Here is a 20250-nt window from a genome sequence, read left to right as displayed (position 1 = left end):
ATCTTGTCACCAGTGGCTGCATTTAATGGAGAGGCTCTTCACTTGATTTTCCACATACAGCCATGACCTATATAGATAGGTACGTTTTGCCACTCCAGTTGAAAGTCAATAAAAATATGAGCATCACAGTTTGATGGTCTCGAATACTAGCAGCAGGCCTCACCGTGGATCTATGCGTAGAAGAGATTAGACCAAGTAGTGCCGGAAAAGCGGTGAAGGGCTGAGACATGAGGATTGTTTTGTCATTCTTGGGAAGGCCAGGAGGGGGCACCAGTCATTTGGTTGATACCCTATAATCTGTGTAATGAGATTCTTTGAGAATGTGTTTTGATCAGAAATAGCAATGAATTTAGTTAACAATATCTCCTCAGTTTTCTGCTATATATATTATTAGAAAGATATATTTAGAGTAGATAAACTATAAAAATAACTCCATAATTACAACCCTAGAAGTTTAACATGTCACAGACTGGAAAAGGCTTCTTTGATTTGGTAGAAAAGATGTCTTTGACCATTGTTCACTGTGTTCACATGTTGATATTTGCTATGCACACCACAGTTTTTCCTTTCTGGGAGGCTTTTTATTTTCCATTAACTTTCCAGTCTTTACCTTTTCCACTGATAACCTTTTAAAATAGTTTTGGGTATGCACCTTTCTTTAAACTCATGCCCCTTTTAATTTTTTATTTTGAAATAAACGTAGACTTAATGTTGTAGTTATTAGATATCATGAATTATGCTTATGATTCTCAGAGATGGCCAGAGGTGTCTTCTTCATGGGTTACATTTTTGTTTCCAAGGTATCTCTTTTTCAAAGTGATGCTCTCAATTCTGCCAAAGTCCCTTGTGTAGTGAGTTGTTTATGTCCAATCCTGTAATCTTCTTGTCAATATACACATCCTTTTGCTGTGTTGGGGAAAGACTATGTAATTACTGACCCCGGCATGATACCAGTTTTTACAATCTTATGCTGAAATAGATTTTTCTGACAATTAGGGCAGTCAGACAGGCTAGACAGAGTGCATGATCTTGGGCCCTAATGTTAATAAGATGGCCAGGCTATCTGCCTGTCTGTTCATATCAATCTCAACATATCTTTGAATGTATAGTTGAGACATGGAAGCAACTTACAGGGGTCTCCCCAAGACCCTGAAAATAAGGAAAATGAAATCGCTACCTAAAAGTTAAGGTAGAACATCAACAAGCTTTGGATGAGAACAGAACTATGCAAATTCACTTTGAAGAGACTGAATTACAAAAGAACAATGGAGTCGCGTATTCATTGTCTAATTTCGTAAAGTATAAATGAAGAAAAAAATAAGGAAAAAAACAACGCTGGCAGCAAATTGCCAAAAGTTAACTCATGTTGATAACAGTTGGTGGGACTATGGGTGACTATTACTTTACTTCTTTGAACTTTATTGTTTTAATTTCAAATAAAAAGAGAAAAAACAAGACTGAGACAGAGACAGACAGACCTAACGGCTGCTAGGAAAAAAGACCAGACAGTAGCCTGATTGACAGTGTTAACACAGTCGAAGAAAGAATGTGTCAATCAGGGAGTGGGGGCCATGGGCTGTCAGTCATGAAAGCAGATGAAAAGGAGAAAGTCACAGAGAAAGATAGTAACACTGATCAGTGCCCTTCTACCAAGAAAGAAACTGCCTTCTTGGGCTCTGAGCTAGGCACAGAGGCAACACAGCAAAGTGGTTATAAGTGAGATCCCAGATCCAGACTGATTTGAGCTCATATCTCATGCCTACCACTCCCCAGCCTCATGACCCTGGGCAAGTGGTTATACCTTTCTGAGCCTCAGTTTCTGTCTATAACATGGGAATTTTAGTAACGGTACTTACCATATAGGGCTGTTGTGAGAATAAAAGGAGATAATCTATATGTTCAGTATGGTGCCTGGCACACAGTAATCTCTCAATAAATGTTAGCTATTATTATAATATTTTATTTATAATACCCTTTTTATAGAGATATATTTTAACATGATGCCATAATTAGATATTCAAAGCTTATACCTTGGGTTGACATTGCTTCCATGGTCACTAAGTGAGCTTTGGATTATATTTTATCTTCCTATATTATTTATCAGTAGGGAGATTATATGAGGATCTGTCACCTCATGAATTATATGTATCATTATAAATGGGTTACATATATTATATATGTCATTATAAATGGGTACACTGGCGTTCAGCTTTATTCCAGCAGTCCTTGGAGGGTTTGATAGTGTGGGTTCAATCAGTCTGGAACCTTATCAAATTGAGTTTTGAGCCTCCAAATCCTGGGCATTTAAATATTTTAAACACGGCCCTCTGTGAGCTTGGTTGAAGTGAATCCACCTCTGAGGGCCAGGATCTGGACCTAATGAGGTTTCCTAGCAGCCAGTCTGCCAGCATCCTCTCGCCAATTAACTCCCTCTGTTTCTACACAAAATTGTACGGGATAAAACCAGAAACTCATTTCATATTTTCTGTGTATGTTTGCTGGAGTCCGATGCTTTGCGTGTGTTCTATATGAGTTTATACAGGGCCTTAGTAAGATACTACATTATATTGTTACTGGAGTTGATGTGTAATATCAGCCAACTAGTAACTATGGAGAAATAGCACAGAATTATGGAATTACAATGCTTGAGGGGAACTTAACACTCAGGTAGTCCTATCTTCCTAAAGGCCAGAGAGGAAAAATGATCTATCCAGGATGACAGGTAGTTTATTTGAGACATCTCTATACTCATATAAAAGCAATTCTCATCACAGCAGAGATAAAGGACTGAAAGAATGTATCAGAAACCCAAAACAGAACCCAAAGATGAAGGGTCCACGTCATTATTATTCTACCACATGGAAAATATTCCATAGCTGGTATTCCTTCACTCTGCTCTTTTATGTTCACTTTATTGGCTTTTTCCTTCGTTCTGATATTTTTCCTGGAGAAATAAACGTCACTAGTGTTCGAGAGCTTACTCTTCATGAACTAGGTCAAATTAAAACGATTCTGCTCATTTTCCAAGTCATTTTGTTCATCCTAAAATGCTTTTCTTTCTTCTTTTTCCTTTAAAGGGGACTTGCTTCTACATAGTGCTCCCATTTTATTTGCATTTGCCTCTCAATTTTCAGTTAGTTCAATTACTTATTTATTTAGTCCTTTTCTTTGTCTAGTTTTGTGCTTCTTTGTCAATTGGTACTGTTCTTCACATTTGGTATGCAGGCCGCCTGGACTCTGCCTTCATGAGTAACTGATGCACTCTTTTAATAAAAATAAAAATTTTCATAGTGAAATCCCATCTCTACTACAAATGCAATAATTAGCTGGGCATGGTGGCGGGAGCCTGTAATCCCAGTAGGAGGCTGAGGCAGGAGAATCTCTTGAACCCAGGAGGTGGAGGTTGCAGTGAGCTGAGATTGCGCCTTTGCACTCCAGCCTGGGCAACAAGAGTGAAACTCAAAATAATAAAAATAAAGATTTTCTACCCCCTTTTTGTTGTGTGAAATTTCAGGAACAGTGAATATGCCACTTAAAACTGCCTTCTTCTTTTCTTCTCCAAGGACAATGTCTAGTCTTCCATATCAGGCATTAGAAAGAAGTGCTTCAGAGCTCATTTTGAATTCCAGCTCTGCACCACTTACTAGTTGTGTGGCTTTGAGGAAGTTGCTTCTGCTCCCTGAGCCTCAGTTTTCTCACCTATGAAGTGGGAGTAATCATAATAATTAAATAATAATTTAATTAATTAATAAAATGTAAGGGGCACTTGGTATAGGGTCTGGCCCAAACGAATGTGCTATGCTGATATTAGTTCTTGTTACTATTGTCATCATTGTTCTTGTTACTGTTATTTAGTCATGATTATAAAACTGGTCTGCTGAAATCACGTTAACCATGATACTCAACCCAGATTGTCAATATCAGCACTGTCTCCAGCAATGCCATGGCATTCTTAGGACACAAAAACTTTCATTTTAATTTAATGAAAAAGGAGTATATAACATTTTTAGGGGGTGGGGTATGATGATACCATCAACCCAAATGAGCTGATGAAAGAGACATGATTCCAGGGAAGTTGGGACGTATCATGGTGAATGTATTCACCTGGTTGCTTGTCGGGAGCGGACCTTTCTCTGTGTTGGTATGTGCTGGCATGATGCACCACACCAGCACCTTTGTTTATGATCAGTAGTGACATATGTCTGCTCAAATAAATGAACATTCTTGTCTGGCCCAACTCATTTTGAGAAAACAGATTTGCAAGCTAGTATGTAAGCTGACCCATATAACCCCTTGGCTTAAAAAAATGTACTGTATATCATTGTAATTTTACTCTAACAAGGATTGAGCGATGGCAAGCAAACTTTAGTTTTTTTCTTTTTATGGCTACATCGACTGACTTCTACCTGTCGTTCTTTGAGAGGCATGTGGAAAGGAGACTGAAAACTAAATACAGGAGAAGGAAAGGAACACAGGGAAAAGAGGCATAATGGAATTTGTCAGCGTCTCTGAATACTGGTGTCCTGTTCTATAGTAAAACCTCAGATCTGAGCAATTCTAAAGAGCTTAAACACAGCATAGGAATGGAGCAAGCTAATTATGGGTCTATTACAGGGGCGATTTGAACATCATTTACATTAGTATTCCAATGACACATTGACATAATGGCATGCCAAGACCACACAGCACTAATATTTCTTTCTTCCCTCTCTGCCCAGAGAATTTATAGCCTAAGGAGAATACAATAGAAAACAATTTACTTCTCTAGTTTGGTTTTGGTCATTCCGGGCCAGAGGCATAGACTGTAGTGACTTCCACATGCAGATTTGGGAAAGTGACAAACTTGAAATTTAATTCATCTCTTTGTGGTGCGTTGCAAACCTAAGCAATACCATTTCGAGGGATTTGGCCTCATCTTTCTTTCCTTAAACAAATAGAATTTTCAGTGATGTCAACTTCACTATTCTAGACCTCATGAGATGGAATTTAGTGTTTGGTTAAGGCTAGTGAGGTCAGCTGAGGAGACACAGTGCAATTGTGCCATGTCTTCCTTTGCACTGAAATTGTGGATGCCTTCAGGCCCACACAGAGGGGCCCCCAGGCATGTTTAAGGAAAGTGCTAAGCAGCAGGATCAGACGACCTCATTAGGGAAAGTGACTGAAACTTGTATTTTACAGATTTTGTTTAAAATGCCCAATCTCAAATTCAGCCTTTTCCAGGCACATTGCCAAATTACAGCAATGGACCATTTTTAAAATGCCAATTTAAAATAAGCCGTCTTGAATGTAGCACTGTGACAAAGGATCCTTTTGGCAGAAAGCCACTTTAGACATCAGATTACTCCAAGCATTATTTTAAAATAGTACCCAGGCCTTTAAGTAATTCAGGTGCTGTTTCCTTTGAACCTAGAAAATGTCAGTGTATCAAGAGCAGACGTAAATGGGGCAGGCCTGGCCAAGAGCTGGACTTCCTTTTCCACAGATGGATTGAGCCCTCATAGTATATACTGTCCCTTGTCCATCTGTCCGAATGGAGCTATCTTCCTCTGATTCACTCCTTCCCCCGATTCCCTCCCAGATTTAAATATTAAATTGAATTTGTGGGGGTGAGAGATGGGGGAGTTACGAGGAAAGAAATTCATTGTGAGATATTGAGGGTGAAACTCCTAGAAGAAAATAGAAAAACAATCCTGCTATGAGGTGAATTCTGTGCTTGCTCTTCCCTTTTTATCTGGAATAGCAATTGGGAGGTAGTGACAAGGGCTGCCAGAGGTTTGCTCAAGAGAGTTGTGAAATAATAGGTTTTGGTCTTGTGCAAATAAAGACCTGTAGTTTGTTAGGAGCTTGGGGACAAATGGTAGCAAATGGACAAATGGCCCTGTCTCTGATCCTGCAAGTCACCGAGGTAGCAGTGGGTGACTTGCTTTCTGTTTCTAGCTCAGGACTTGGGACTTTCTAAGAGATTCTAATATTGCATATGAACCTTGCCAGGGGTGTTCGGACAACACAAAATAGAGAAGCTGAATCAAGCATTTATACTTGTGGGAGTGGTTGCTTGTCTTTCTGACCATACCCTCTCTTCTTCCAGGTTAATTCTAGGATTACTTTCATTGCTGGTTCTCCATTTTTATAACTTCGTATTAAACTGGTTTCCACATTTTGTTAAAATAATCAAGTGTTCAAGAATGTTCAGAAGGTCCAATTTCATTAGGTCATCTGGTCCTTAATCATGAACCTCATATGTGATTTTTTTTTTTTTTTTTTTTTTTTTGACAGGGTCTCCCTCTGTCACCTAGGCTGGAGTGCAATGGTGGGAACATGACTCACTGCAGCCTCGACATCCTGGGCTCAAGCAGTCCCCCTGCCTCAGCCTCTTGTGTAACTGGGACCCCAGGCATGTGCCACCAAGCCTGGCAAATTTTTTGACGTTTTGTAGAAACAGAGTCTCACTATGTTATCCAGAGGCTGAACTCCTGGGCTCAAGCAATCCTCCCACCTTGGCCTTCCAAAGTGCTGGAATTACAGGCATGTGGCACTGCACCCAGCTGTGATTGTTTTATAGTACAATACAGGCAGCTCTTGTGGCTAAGTCACTGCTCTATGGAGAAAGGTTTCTTAAGCCAGGCACCCTGCATGTATGCTCTTACATGCAGGATATCTGGCATTTCGTATACAGAACTGTTATTTGTATGTCCTTTATATATTTGAATCTTAATAAATCTTGTCCTGTTTAAAAACAAATCCAGTTAAGCTTTGAATAAAAAAGGTGTTTCTCTAACTCATTTCTTTGAATTTGCACTAGGCTTTTAGGCTCTTCAGATAGTTGCTAAAGTCCCTAGCAATTGCTGCAGACCAGAACTAAGGTGGTGGCTAAGCCTCAGAATTTAGCTGCTTTGGTGCAAATAGGTACCAAGTAACATTTTATTTAGGCCTACATAGATTAGATGACCTGCCTCCTAGATAACACTGGTATTATAGTATTTTTTCCAGTTTATTGAGGTGTAATTGACATACAAAAAGCTGTAAATATTTAATGTGTGCAATTTGATGAATTTGGAGATAAGCCTTGAAGGCTTCATCATAATCAGTGCCATAAACATATCCATCTTCTCCAAGGTTTCCTCCCATCCTCTTAATTTATTATTTTCTTTGTGATAAGAGCACTTGACATAAGATCTATGCTCTTGGCAAAATTTTAAATATATACAGTATCATTGACTATAGACACTATTCTGTATGGTAAATCTCTAGGACTTCATCTTGTGTAACTGAAACTTTGTACCCATTGAATGATGATACCTCTCTGTTTTGCCCTCACCCCAGGCTCTGAAAACCACCATTCCTCTCTCTGCTTTGATGAGTTTGACTATTTAGGATTCTTCAGATAAGTAGTATCATATAGTATTTGTCCTTCTGTATCTAGCTTATATCATTTAGCATAATGGTCTCCAGGTTTATCCATGTTTTTGCAGTCAGCAGGATGTTCTTCTTTTAAGGCTGAATAATATTCCATTGTGTGTATATGTGAGCATGCATGTGCGTGTGCATATGTGTGTGTAACATTTTCTTTTCTTTTTTTTTTTTTTTTTTGAGACAGTGTCTTGCTCTGTCACCCAGGCTGGAGTGCAGTGGCACGATCTTGGCTCACTGCAGCCTCTGCCTCCCGGGTTCCAGCGATTCTCCTGCCTCAACATCCTGGGTAGCTGGGATTACAGGCATGTGCCACCACACTCGGCTAGTTGTTGCATTTTTAGTAGAGACGGGGTTTCACCATGTTGGTCAGGCCGGTCCCGAACTCCTGACCTTGGGTGATCCACCCACCTCAGCCTCCCAAAGTGTTGGGATTACAAGTGTGAGCCACTGCGCCCGGCTGTAACATTTTCTTTGTCCGTTCATCCATCAAGGGACACTTAGGTTGTTATCTGTGTCTTGGCTATTGTCAATAATGCTGCAATGAACATGGGAGTCTGGGTATTTCTTTTTCTACTGCCTCCCTCCATTCTACATGTCAGTGGAACTGGCTGTTTGTCCAAAAATTAAGGAGGGGAGAAGGGGGTATAGTGGGATATGAAGGAGGAGAGACATCATAGGTAGTGTTCAGGTATGTATATACTCTGGCTTTGGATACATGACAATAATTTTCTTTTTAAGCAAAGGCAATGTCAAAAAGAGGTTACAAAGACCCGCTGGAAAAAGGAGAAAAGTTTTGCTTCATGAAAAGTCCATGGAGTCAATCTTTACTTACTCTCAAGTTATTCCTGCAGAGTGAATTCTTTACTTTAGGTGCTTGATGCTCAGTAAATTGTGAAACTCTTCCCCCTCTGCATGTAGGCATTAGAGACTTTTGGAGATGCATCCAGAATTTATGAAACTCCTCAGCAATCAAATAATAATGATAAATTACGTGGTTGCTTTAGTGCCTTGATGACCTTGTAAGACAACCAGGGGAAACAGAAACTAACATGCCCAGCTAGACCAGGAACTTCATTAGAGCAACATGGCTATTTTCCTACCAGCTGACTTATTTTGTCAGGTTATAACCTTAATTCTGGAGATTCACCCCCACCCCATCCCCCGCCACCCTATTCTCTCACACAGACTCCCTAACACACACATACATACAACTCAGTTCTAATGTGGATGCAAAAATCATTTTATAATGTTTATAGAATATAAGGGCAGTTGACTGAAGGTGAAACATTCCTTCTTTTGGACAGACTCAGGGGAAAGCTGCATGGTTGAACTTTGCTTGTGTGCCACCCCTGCCCACGTGCCACTGAATTTGACTGGAGTACCTGTGGTGGTGGTTACCTTCCTGCTAAGTCTTCACCTGCTTCCAGAGTTCACTGAGTGCACCTGAGTAGCTCTCTTCACCCGATTTAATTATGCCAGCCTTCAAGAGTCCCTTGGCCTTCATCCTCCCTGTGTTTCATGTATTGGAATACCCTGCAGGAAACTGAGTCCTAAGAAACTGTCAAGATCTTGGCCCTTGAGCCTTGTTTCTGCCAGTAGCCCTTTGAATGAACTGCGACTCAGGGGATAGCCTGGCCTTTTTGCAAAGGCTGGCTTTCCAATTAAATAGCAGAGTTTTGTGGTTAGAGTTGAGAGCTCTGAGATTTCATACCTGTGTCAGTAATCCCTAGGAAATGCACAATATTGACCTCTTTCACTTATTTTCTTATAATTTCCATTTCATCATGACTCGAAGGCAACACAGGTAATGCATTTCTGGGGAATTATTGTTGTTGGTAAGTAGCTGGAATCATTCAGATTTTTGCATTGTTCATCGCATCTTGCCCAAGTTGTAGAGTTATTTTCCTGAAATATTTAGTAGACCCAGTGTAGCCAAACAGCTGAGGTATTAAGTTTACTTAGTCAAACCAAAAGGAAAAGAAAACTACCTATATCTGGAAGCATTGTTACATAGTAATTTAGTAGGTAAGCGCTGGATTCAAACTGCTTGTATTCAAATCTTGGCTGTTCTACTTACTGTCTGTATAAGCTTTCTAAGTTACTTAACTTCTCTGTGCCTCAGTTTTCTTATCTGTAAAATGAAAAGAATACTATACTCACCTCATAGGGTGATTCTGATAATTACATAAATTAATTCATATAAAACGCTTGAAACACTGCCTGGCAGATGGTAGGATCATATACATAGATTCAACCGAGGGCATTTTTTCTACTTTCAACTTCTATTTTAGATTCAGGGGATACATGTGCAGGCCTGTTATATAGATATATTGTGTGATGCTGAAGTTTGGGATATGATTGATCCCATCATCTGTGTACTAAGCATAGTGCCCAGTAGTTAGTTTTTAAACCCCCACCCCTGTAGTTCCCAGTTTCTATTCTTGCCATCTTTATGTCCATGAGTACCCAATGTTTAGCTCCCACTTATAATTGAGAACATGTGGTATTTGGTTTTCTGTTCCTGCATTAGTTTGCTTAGGATAATGGTCTTCAGTTCCATCCATGTTGCTGCAAAGGAAATATTTCATTATTTTCTATGGCTGTGTAGTATTCCATGGTGTATATGTACCACGTTTTCTTTATCCAGTTCACCATTGATGGGCACCTAGGTTGGTTCCATGTCTTTGCTATTGTGAATAGCGCTGTGATGAACATGTGAGTGTATGTGTCTTTTTGGTAGAATGATTTATTTTCCTTTGGGTATATACCCAGCAATGAGATTACTAGGTTGAATGGCAATTCAACTCTTAGTTCTTTGAGAAATCTCCAAACTGCTTTCCACAGTGTCTGAACTAATTTACATTCCCACCAACAGTGCATAGGCATTCCCTTTTCTCTGCATCCTCAGCAACATCTGTTGTTTTTTGACTTGTTTCTTCTTTTTTTGAAAACTGATGTTTATTTTTTGCCAAGCTTGCTTCCATGTTGCTTAAGAGCTGATATAAGAACAGCTTAAGACCAACCAGTGGTTGCACCTACCCATTCAGTGGCCTGAGCAGTGGAAGCTGCAGACCAGTTTTCTGTGGCAGGCTAAGCACTCCAGTCTTCAGTAGGGAACTGCTGAATAGGCACAGAGGGCACCTGCATGCCTTCAAACCAGTCTGCCACCTCAGGCTGAGTAGCAGCGAACTCAGGAGCTGGAGCAGTCCATTCACTTTGAAATTCCTCCTTTGTCACAGCCTTTTCAGCAGCAGTCTGCTCTTCTTTTTCAATCTCTTCAGGATCTCTGTAGAAGTAGAGATCAGGCATGACCTCCCACGGGTGTTCACGGGAAATAGTACCACGCATGCGCAGAACTTCCTGAGCCAGCATCCACCATATCAAACCCACTGAGTGAGCTCCCTTGTTGTTGCATGGGATGGTAATGTTCACATAGAACAGAGGAGAATCTGTGTGACACAGAGCAATGGTGGGAAGATTAACATAAGATGCCTCTGTGAGAGGCTGGTGGTCAGCCCTGGGGTCAGTAACCACAAGAAGCCATGGCTCCCGGAAGGCTGCCTGGATCTGGTTAGTAAAGGTTCCAGGAGTGAAGCGGCCAGCAACTGGAGTGGCTCCCGTGGCAGCAGCCAACTTCAGCACGGCCCTCAGGCCAGTATTCCTGGAGGATATGACACTGACATCAGCAGAGTTTTCAATGGCAACAATGGCACGAGCTGCCAGCAGAAGATTCTCCCAGGTCCTCTTCAGATTTAGGATGTAGATGCCATCACTTTTCTTTTAGAGATGTACTGTTCCATCTGGAAGTCAAGGTTAGTGCCACCTAAGTGGGTTCCTGCTGCAAGGAACTTAAGGACACCCTCCTATTTCATTTGCAGGACATCGAGGGCTCCGGACTTTGTGAAAGTTTCCCTTTAAGTTAGGACAGGAATCCCAAACAATGCTGTATGGACCCCTCTGTGGGTAGCGCGGAAAGGCTATTGTTTTTTTGACTTTTTAATAATACTCATTCTGACTGGTATGAGATGGTATCTCATCGAAGTTTTGATTTGCATTTATCTGATGATTAGTGATGTGGAGCTTTTTTTTTTTCATATGTTTGTTGGCTACTTTTATGTCTTCTTTTGAGAAGTGTGTGTTCATGTATTTTGCCCATGTTTTAATGGGGTTGTCTTTTGCTTGTTCAAATGTTTAAGGTCCTAATAGATGATGGATATTAGACCTTTGTCGATGCATAGTTTGTGAATATTTTCTCCTACTCTGTAGGTTGTCTGTTTACTCTGCTGATAGTTTCTTTTGCTTTGCAGAAGCTCTTTAGTTTAATTAGGTCCCACTTGTCAATTTTTGTTTTTGTTGCAATGGCTTTTGAGGACTTACTCATAAATTCTTTCCCAAGGCCAGTGTCCAGAACGTCAGCCAAGGGCTTTGACCACTGCTAGGGAAGACAGTGTTGAACTGCTAATGAGTCCCTGACAAGGTGTTTGCCATTTATAAACATAAACATTTCTATAGTTGCTACTTATACTTGTGAGAAAACATTGTTGAAATGGTATTTTTTCTTTAAGTGATAGGTATAGCTCCTCTCTCTCCTTCTCCTTATTTATTTACCTACCTATTTGTTTTTATCCTACTTTGTCCCCAGAGGAATTTAAAGTGCTCTACAAATATGTGCATAATAAATGTAAGATGCAATGCAACTGAAATACATAGGAACTATCCGGCAAAGGGGAAAGTAAGATGGAGCCAAGTGTAAGGTTATGACACAAAGTGCATGGTATGAAGTTTATTATGCTTGATAGAAGCAGACCATAAATCTGGCCCTAAGCCTTCCAGTAATAAATGTGAAGAGGGAAAAATGATGAGTTACCTGAATTATGGTGTCCAGAACATTAAAATAAACTAGTTGTTCAAGAAAGCTAATGGTGGGTAAACGATAAGAAGTAGTTGGGCTAATGAGTTGGTCAACTGTTGCAGACTCATACATTTTCTAGTAGTTAGAGATATTCACTTCTCATTTCTGAGGACCCTTTGAGTGAATTATTTTAATTGTTCTCTCTGATCTATAATAGCCTTTAGGGAAATATCTGTATCTATCTATCTCTCCATCTATCAAATGATATACATAATAGCCTGTGAAAAGCATATGTTTCTTCTTTCTTTCTTTCACTCATTCCTCTATTCCTCATTGATGTACGTTGTATTTAGAAGCCTAGTGTGTGAAATTTAAAAAGCAAGACTGTATATATTTACAGGCTGGTCATGGACCTGCACAAATAAATTGCTTATATTTAATAGCAACTTATTTCTAAGCTTTGTCCATTCTAGTTAAGTTAATGTGAAACATAAAATGCAAGAAAAATCTGACAGAAATTGGAGCAACACTTTTAGTGTCTTCTCTATTATTTAGTTTTTAAAATGTGAGGCTTTCCTTACAACCTTAACTTGCAGTTTCTATGTGACTGATTTCTAAAAAATCATTTAGTATTTAAAAATAACATTGAAATGTGTTACCTATTTGGCTGTTTTGGTCCATTAACCTTTTCCAGTGGTTTTTTCAATTAAAATTACATTGATACCATATGGCATCTATTGTATGTGAAAACTCCCTAACTCATGAAAGAAATGTCAAAGCAGATTGAGGGGGAAAAAGAGGGAGTGATTTAACACTCTTCAGTGGTTCTAGTCACTAGTTCCATCAAGGGCTAATTTCCAAGGTCCAATTTTTAAAAAAAAAAATTTAAAAAATTAATAGACCTTATTTGTTTAGAACAGTTTTGGATTTAAAGAAAAATTGAGCAGGTAGTACAGAGTTTCTGTGTGCTCCTTCTTCCCTGCCCAGGACTTATTCTATTATTAACATTACTAGCATTAGTGTGGTACATTTGTTATGATTAATGAACCAATATTGATACATTATTATTAACCAAAGCCCATAAGTTTACATTAAGGTTCATTCTTTGTACTGCATGGTTCTATAATTTTTTACAAATGTATAATGTCTTGTATATTTCATTAGAATATCATACAGTATCGTTTCACCACCCTAAAATCCCATGCTTCACTTACTTCCCCATGTTCTCCTCTCCCCTCTCAAATCTCTGACAACCATTGATTTTTTTTTTTTTTTTTTTTTTTTTTGAGACGGAGTCTTGCTCTGTCGCCTGGGCTGGAGTGCAGTGGCCGGATCTCAGCTCAATGCAAGCTCTGCCCGCGAGTTTACGCCATTCTCCTGCCTCAGCCTCCGGAGTAGCTGGGACTACAGGCGCCCGCCACCTCGCCCGGCTAGTTTTTTTTTTTTTTTTTTTAGTAGAGACGGGGTTTCACCGTGTTAGCCAGGATGGTCTTGATCTCCTGACCTCGTGATCCGCCCGTCTCGGCCTCCCAAAGTGCTAGGATTACAGGCTTGAGCCACCGCGCCCGGCCTACCATTGATTTTTTTAGTGTCTCTATAGTTTTGCCTTTTACAGAATGTCATATGGTTGGAATCATATAGTATGTAGCCTTTCAGACTAGCTTCTTCCACTTAGCAATAGACATTTAAAGTTCCTTCATGTCTGTTTGTGTCTTAATCTCTCATTTCTTTTTATTACTGAATAGTATTCCAGTGTATAGATGTACCACAGCTTATTTATCCTATTGAAGGACATCTTGCTTGCTTCCAGTTTTGGTGATTATAAATAAAACTGCTATAAACTCTAGGTTTTGTTGTAGACATGAGTTTTCAAATAAATTGGGTAACCACCAAGGGGCACAGCTGCTGGATCACATGGTAAGAGTATGTTTACTTTTATAAGAAACTGCCAAACTGCTTTATAAAGTGGCTGTACCATTTGTATTAATATTCCCTCCAGCAATGCATAAGAGTACCTGTTGCTCTGCCTCTTTGCCATCATTTGGTGTTGTCAGTGTTATGAATTTTAGCCATTCTAATGGCTTTGTGATGGTATCTCATTGTTATTTTAATTTGCAGTTCCCTAATAACATATGATATTGAATATCTTTCTATTGAATATCTTTTTCCCATCTGTATATCTTCTTTGGTGAGATGTCTGTTCAGATCTTCTGCCCATTTTTTAATTGAGTTGTTTTCTTACTGTTGAATTGCAAGTGTTCTTGGAGTGTTTTGGATACAAGGCCTTTATCAGATATGTGTTTTGCAAATTTTTCTCTTAGTCTATGGCTTTTCATTTTCTTGACATATGCTTTACTCTTCATTCTCTTAACATTGCAGAATGGATGTTTTTCTGCTTAGTGCCTGATAAGTCTGACTAATCAATTTTCAACTTCATGGATTGTGCTTTTACTGTTATATCTAAAAACTTATGGCTAAACTTAAGGTCAGTCACCAAGAACTCCCAATTTACATTCTATAAGTTTTACAGTTTTGCATTTTATATTTATGTCTATGATATATTTGACTTAATTTTATGAAAGGTGAAAAGTCTATATCTAGATTCAGTTTTTGCATGTGGATGTCCAGTTGTTTCGACACTATTTGTTGCAAAGATTATTCTTTCTTCATTGAATTGTCTCTGCTCTTTTGTCAAAGTTCAGTTGATTATTGTATTTGTGTAGGTCTATTTCTGGGCTCTGTATTTTGTTCCATTGATCTGTTTTTCAATTCTTTCACCAATACCAAGCTGTCTTTATTACTGTTCCTTGACGGGAATTCTTGAATTCAGGTCATGCCAGTCCTCCAACTTTGTTTTTTTGCAGTGCTGTTACAGCTATTCTGAGTCTTTTGTCTTTCCTTATAAATTTTAGTATTGATGTCCACAAAATAAGTTGCAGGGATTTTGATTGAAATTCATTGAATTTATTGATCATGTTGGAAAGAATTGAAAACTTAATAATATTGAGTCTTTCTATCCATAAACATGGAGTATCTTTTCATTTATTAAGATTTTTTTTTTATTTCTTTTACCAGAGTTCTGTAGTTTTCCCAGTCTGTACACCTTTTATTTCATTTTATTGTCTCATTGCAGTAGCTAGTACTTTAAGTATAATGTTGAATAGGAGTGCTGAAACAGGGACATTCTTGCCTCATTCCTGATCTCAAGGGGAAAGCATGCAGTTTCTCACCATTAAGCATGATGCTAGCTATAAAATTTTTTTGTGGACGTTCTTTATCAGGTAAAGAAGGTTATCCTATGTTTCTGGTTTGCTGAGAGTTTTGATCATGAATGATGTAGGATGTTGGTGGGAAAAACAGCAAATGTTATTGGCAGGAAAAACAGCAAATGTTTTTCCTGCATTTATTGATATGATCAGATGATTTTTCTTATTTAGGCTGTTGATGTGATGGACTACATTAACTGATTTTTTCCCTAGTTTTCTTTTTTTTATTTCATTTTAAGTTTCAGGGTATATGTGAAGAATGTGTAGGTTTGTTATATAGATAAATGTGTGCCATGGTGATTTACTATGCTTAGCAACCCATCACCTAGGTATTAAGCGCAGCATGCACTAGCTATTTTTCCTAATGTTCTCTCTCCCTCCCTGCCTCAACAAGCCCCAGTGTGTGTTGTTTACCCCCATGTGCCCATGTGTTCTCATTGTTCAATTCCCACTTATAAATGAGAACATGCGGTATTAGGTTTTCTGTTCCTGCATTAACTTACTGAGGATAACAGCTTCCAGCTCCATTCATGTTCCTGGAAAGGACATGATCTTGTTCATTTTTGTGGCTGCATAGTATTCCAAGATGTGTATGTACCACATTTTCTTTATGCAGTCTACCACTGATGGCCGTTTGGGTTGATTCCATGTCCTTGCTCTTGTGAATAGTGCTGCAGTGAACATACACATGCGTGTATCTTTATAATAGAATGATTTATATTCCTTTGGGTGCATACCAAGTAGTAGGATTGCTGGGTCAAATAGTATTTCTGCCTCTAGGTCTTTGAGGAATCACCACACTGTCATCCACAATCGTTGAACTAATTTACATTCCCACCAACAGTGTAAATGCCTTCCCATTTCTCCACAGCCTCACCAGAAACTGTTGTTTCTTGACTTTTTAATAATTGCCATTCTGACTGGTGTGAGATGGTATCTCATTGTGGTTTTGATTTGCATTTCTCTAATGATCAGTTATCTTGAGCTTTTTTTTTTTCATATATGTATTGGCTGCATAAAAGTTTGCAAAGGACATGAACAGAAACTTCATGTGATATGACCAATTTTACCACAGATCCTGGCATGTACCTTGCAGTTACTTCATAAATACTACTTTTCTTTCTTCCGTTAAGGTACCTAACCTTGAAAACAAGGACCATTTTTATTCTAACCCATTGTGAGGCATTTACACCAGGAACATAAAAAGTTCTTAAGTATTTGCCATTCTTACAGTGCTGGAAAAACTGCCTTGGAAAAAAAATAACCTGCTTCTATAAGGACTGCCTTACCCTAAAGGGCTTGAAAGAGATTCCATGGTTCATTTATTCCTCTCTTCTTCCAAACACAAGTATACTCTCCTTTTTTTAAATACCCAGCTTACTACTGAAAAGGCCCATAAAAACTCATTTCTTCCTGTCTGGGTCTGAATACAAGAACATCAGTATCAAATACTAAGGATAGTCATTTTGCTACAGTGATAGGCTATATGTCCTGGGGGATAGTAGAAATTATTGAACCATTTAAAGAGAGGTAATAGCCTGATTGTACACTTCACCATCAAACCACATCTAGAGAATTGTATCCCTTTTTGAACACCATAACTTAAGGAGGACATTGACAACACTAGAGCATGTCCAAAGGGTGGTGACCAGAATGATAATGGGACATCTAGATGTCTAGAAACCTTGCTATATTAGGACATGTATTAACCCAAATTTATTAAATCTATTTGTCTGCACCACTTATTTTTCTTTATGTTGTAAAAAGTTAGAATATTTTCTATTCAATGCCAAAATGTTCATGATAGCTTTGATTTTACATTGTTTGTTCAAAGTTTTCCTGGATATAACCCTTGATTTCTTCTGAGGAAAGAGGCAGAGGAAAACCTCCCCTAGTTGAAGTGTACATTATTATCTGACCAAAAAAAAAGTCAATGAGCTGAACTTTGCAGTAATTCCAACCCTTGATTTCATTTCATGAAACCTCAAGTTGCCAAGAAAAGCTGAGCATCACTTTTCACCTGGTGTTGGTTTCTATAAGTCTCCCAGGAGCCTTTAGTTGACCAGTTATGGTTTGGTTTGTTGTTCTGTGATACAGAAGTAAGTGGGTTGGGGAAAGCCCAGAGATGTGCTAAGTGGATTCTGAGCTGTGGAAGTCAGAGCAGGGAGCACATATGAGCTTGAGGTTCAAAGTAAACCCCTAGACCTTTTCCCCTGCAACATGCATTGTGATTATTCTTTCTGCAGAAGAGTTTATGATCTTTTATAATTTTCTTTTTCTATAGATTTAAGAGTGCTAGTAACAGAAACTTTTAAAAAATGTTATGACAGTACAGTCAATGGAATCTCGCTGTTGTACATCTTGCACATTAGAGAATGAATGCACTGTACTTGAGATAGAGCTTGCCTTGTATAAAATTCATTTTAGGGATGCTTGGATGATTGAGATCTACAGGAGTGGCATATCCACAGCTGTCTTTTCCCTCCTCTTCATTCTGCACAAAGGCAAAGGTGAAAGGTGTGCCTCTGCTTTGTTGGTCTTTGGGTTGCAATTCCTTCTAGTATGTTTCCATTTGAAGATGGGAAGCCAATGGGAAAATAATGAGTTTAAAATAGAACTTTACTTTCTGCAAAGGTTTTTGAGAATATGTGTATTGGCTGTAGGTCGAGGGCAGCAAGAGTGTAACTGTTATGGAAGACACTAGTTTGTGTTGATTGCTTCTACTTTCCTGTGTGACCACGGGAAAATGCTTTAACTCTACTGAGCCTCAATTTTGTCATCTATAAAATGGGAGTTGTAATACCAAACTTAAAAGATTGTTGTAAAAAGTAGATGCCATAATATACTTGAGAATGTTTTGTAAACTCTAAACCATATAGCTTGTGAATACTTCTAAGACAAGGATGGTATATCATTTGTCTCCATCTACCCAGCACTTACGTGCCTCTAGCACCTGCCACAGAGCCTGATATATAACAAGTGAGTGCCAGCTGAAATTAAAATGAATGAATAGTTTCAAATCTCCAAATTTCTGATGATTTTAATGAATTTATTGAGTGGTCCTCTGTATTGGGCTAATCTCTTGGCCTCATCCAGCTTTTAGAAAGCAAGGATTGAGATTAAAGGAGCATGTGGATTTGGAGAGTTTTTATAAGATGGACCAACTTTCTAGGAATTGCTTAATGTTCTAAACAAACAAAAAACCAAATGAGCATTCAGCAACTTATGGAAAGGCAGATTTTTTCCCCAGGGACACACAGCTGCAAAGTAAAAGTAATCAATGCAAGCTAGTGTCCCTCAGAGACTGTTACACTCTCACTGCCCTCAGACCTGCAGCCAACACACTTATACTCAAAACCTTTGTAGGAAGTTAAGTTCTGTTTTAAACTTATTATTTTCTCAAGGGAGCTTGGAAGCCCAATAGAATTGTCCTGGCAATTGTTCAACATTGCTGGGCATGTCATAAGCCCAAGGGAAGAATCTAGGGAGCATGTTCTACCCTGGGAGGGATCTGGGGCAGATGGTGGTAGCACAACCTAGAGCTCACTTCTGCCACAGATGACTGAAATGTTGGACTAAGTGATCCCAAGGAACTGTTAGAGTATGGTCTCTCTAGTAGTCTAAAAGTGGTAATAATTTGATTTTTCAAGGCTCATGAACTGGCATCATTTGGAGTACATCTGTCATGGACCTTTGCACTTTGGAAGGAAATGGAAGGAAGAACTAAGTTAATTTTAGGTGTCTCAGGAAACTTGGCTGTTTTTGTTTTTAAACTCTTACTTCTTCAAAAGCCTATTGTGGTTGTTTTTCCTTCCCTCATATAAATGTAGAACTCTGATTATATGAAATAATTTGGGTCTGGGATGTTTCAGTTTGGAGAAAATGAGATGGTGACATTACTACTTTCTTTTTCAAACCAATGACACTGATTAGGCTTTATGCAAAGGGGTTGGGGCAGCAGATACAATTATGAATTTGTGGTCTCTGTAGAGCAGATAAGGCTTCCAAGCCACGTGGAAACTGAACTTAGCAAGGAAGCTTAGTAGTTATCCCTCCGGATGTTCAGCTTGCAAATACCAGAGGTGTTGTTTTCAATACCAAATGATAGATAAGTACATGGATTGTTTTTCCACCCAGATACAAATGCATTGGATAAATTCCATTTCCAGGTCTGGCAATCTGTCAGAAAGCTCTCTTTAAAGTTATCAGGAGAAAATCTACCAAAATGATTAAATTTGTGATAGCTTTTATTCTTGGCTAGGAACTTGCCTCCCCTCCAGGGCTAAACAGGCTTAAATTGTTGTGTGAGTTTATACAATATATGGTTTGTTGTCAAATATTTATCTCTGTCTAAAAATGAAATGTCCTGAAATACAATTTCTTTTTAACTGAATAAATCAATGTGAGAAAGAGAAATAACTTCTCATTTAGCCAATTTTTAATCAATGTTTTCATGAAAGGCCGAAATGTTAACCGAATCTTGGCTTTTGTCATTTGAAATATAATTTGTGTGTTAAGAATTTATGTGCACATCAGAATCTGGACTTCATGTTCAGAAAGGAAAATTGATTTATAGGAGCAAACAACTGCAAGAGTAGAGGCAATGCCAGAAGTGAATGAGAGTCAATTATTTAACGCAAATGGGACCTTAATCACCACAGCAATAGAGAAGTCTCAAATTCATTTACACCCTGGATTTTCATGCTTTAATTTGTACAC

General features: G+C 38.7%; 1 protein-coding gene and 1 pseudogene across 1 annotated transcript in view; one reads left to right on the top strand and one right to left on the bottom strand.

Annotated features, from left to right (window-relative positions):
* GPC3 (glypican 3) overlaps positions 1–20250 on the top strand; it is a 450385-nt gene that overhangs the window by 205945 nt on the left and 224190 nt on the right. The gene's annotated exons all lie outside the window — the stretch shown is intronic.
* On the bottom strand, positions 10426–16691 carry LOC104656339 (annotated as a pseudogene).

This window comes from Rhinopithecus roxellana, chromosome 7, assembly GCF_007565055.1.
Source record: "Rhinopithecus roxellana isolate Shanxi Qingling chromosome 7, ASM756505v1, whole genome shotgun sequence".
Taxonomy (NCBI): Eukaryota; Metazoa; Chordata; class Mammalia; order Primates; family Cercopithecidae; genus Rhinopithecus; species Rhinopithecus roxellana.
The sequence above is the reverse complement of the archived record's forward strand: the minus strand, read 5'-3'. Positions and strand labels throughout refer to the sequence as shown.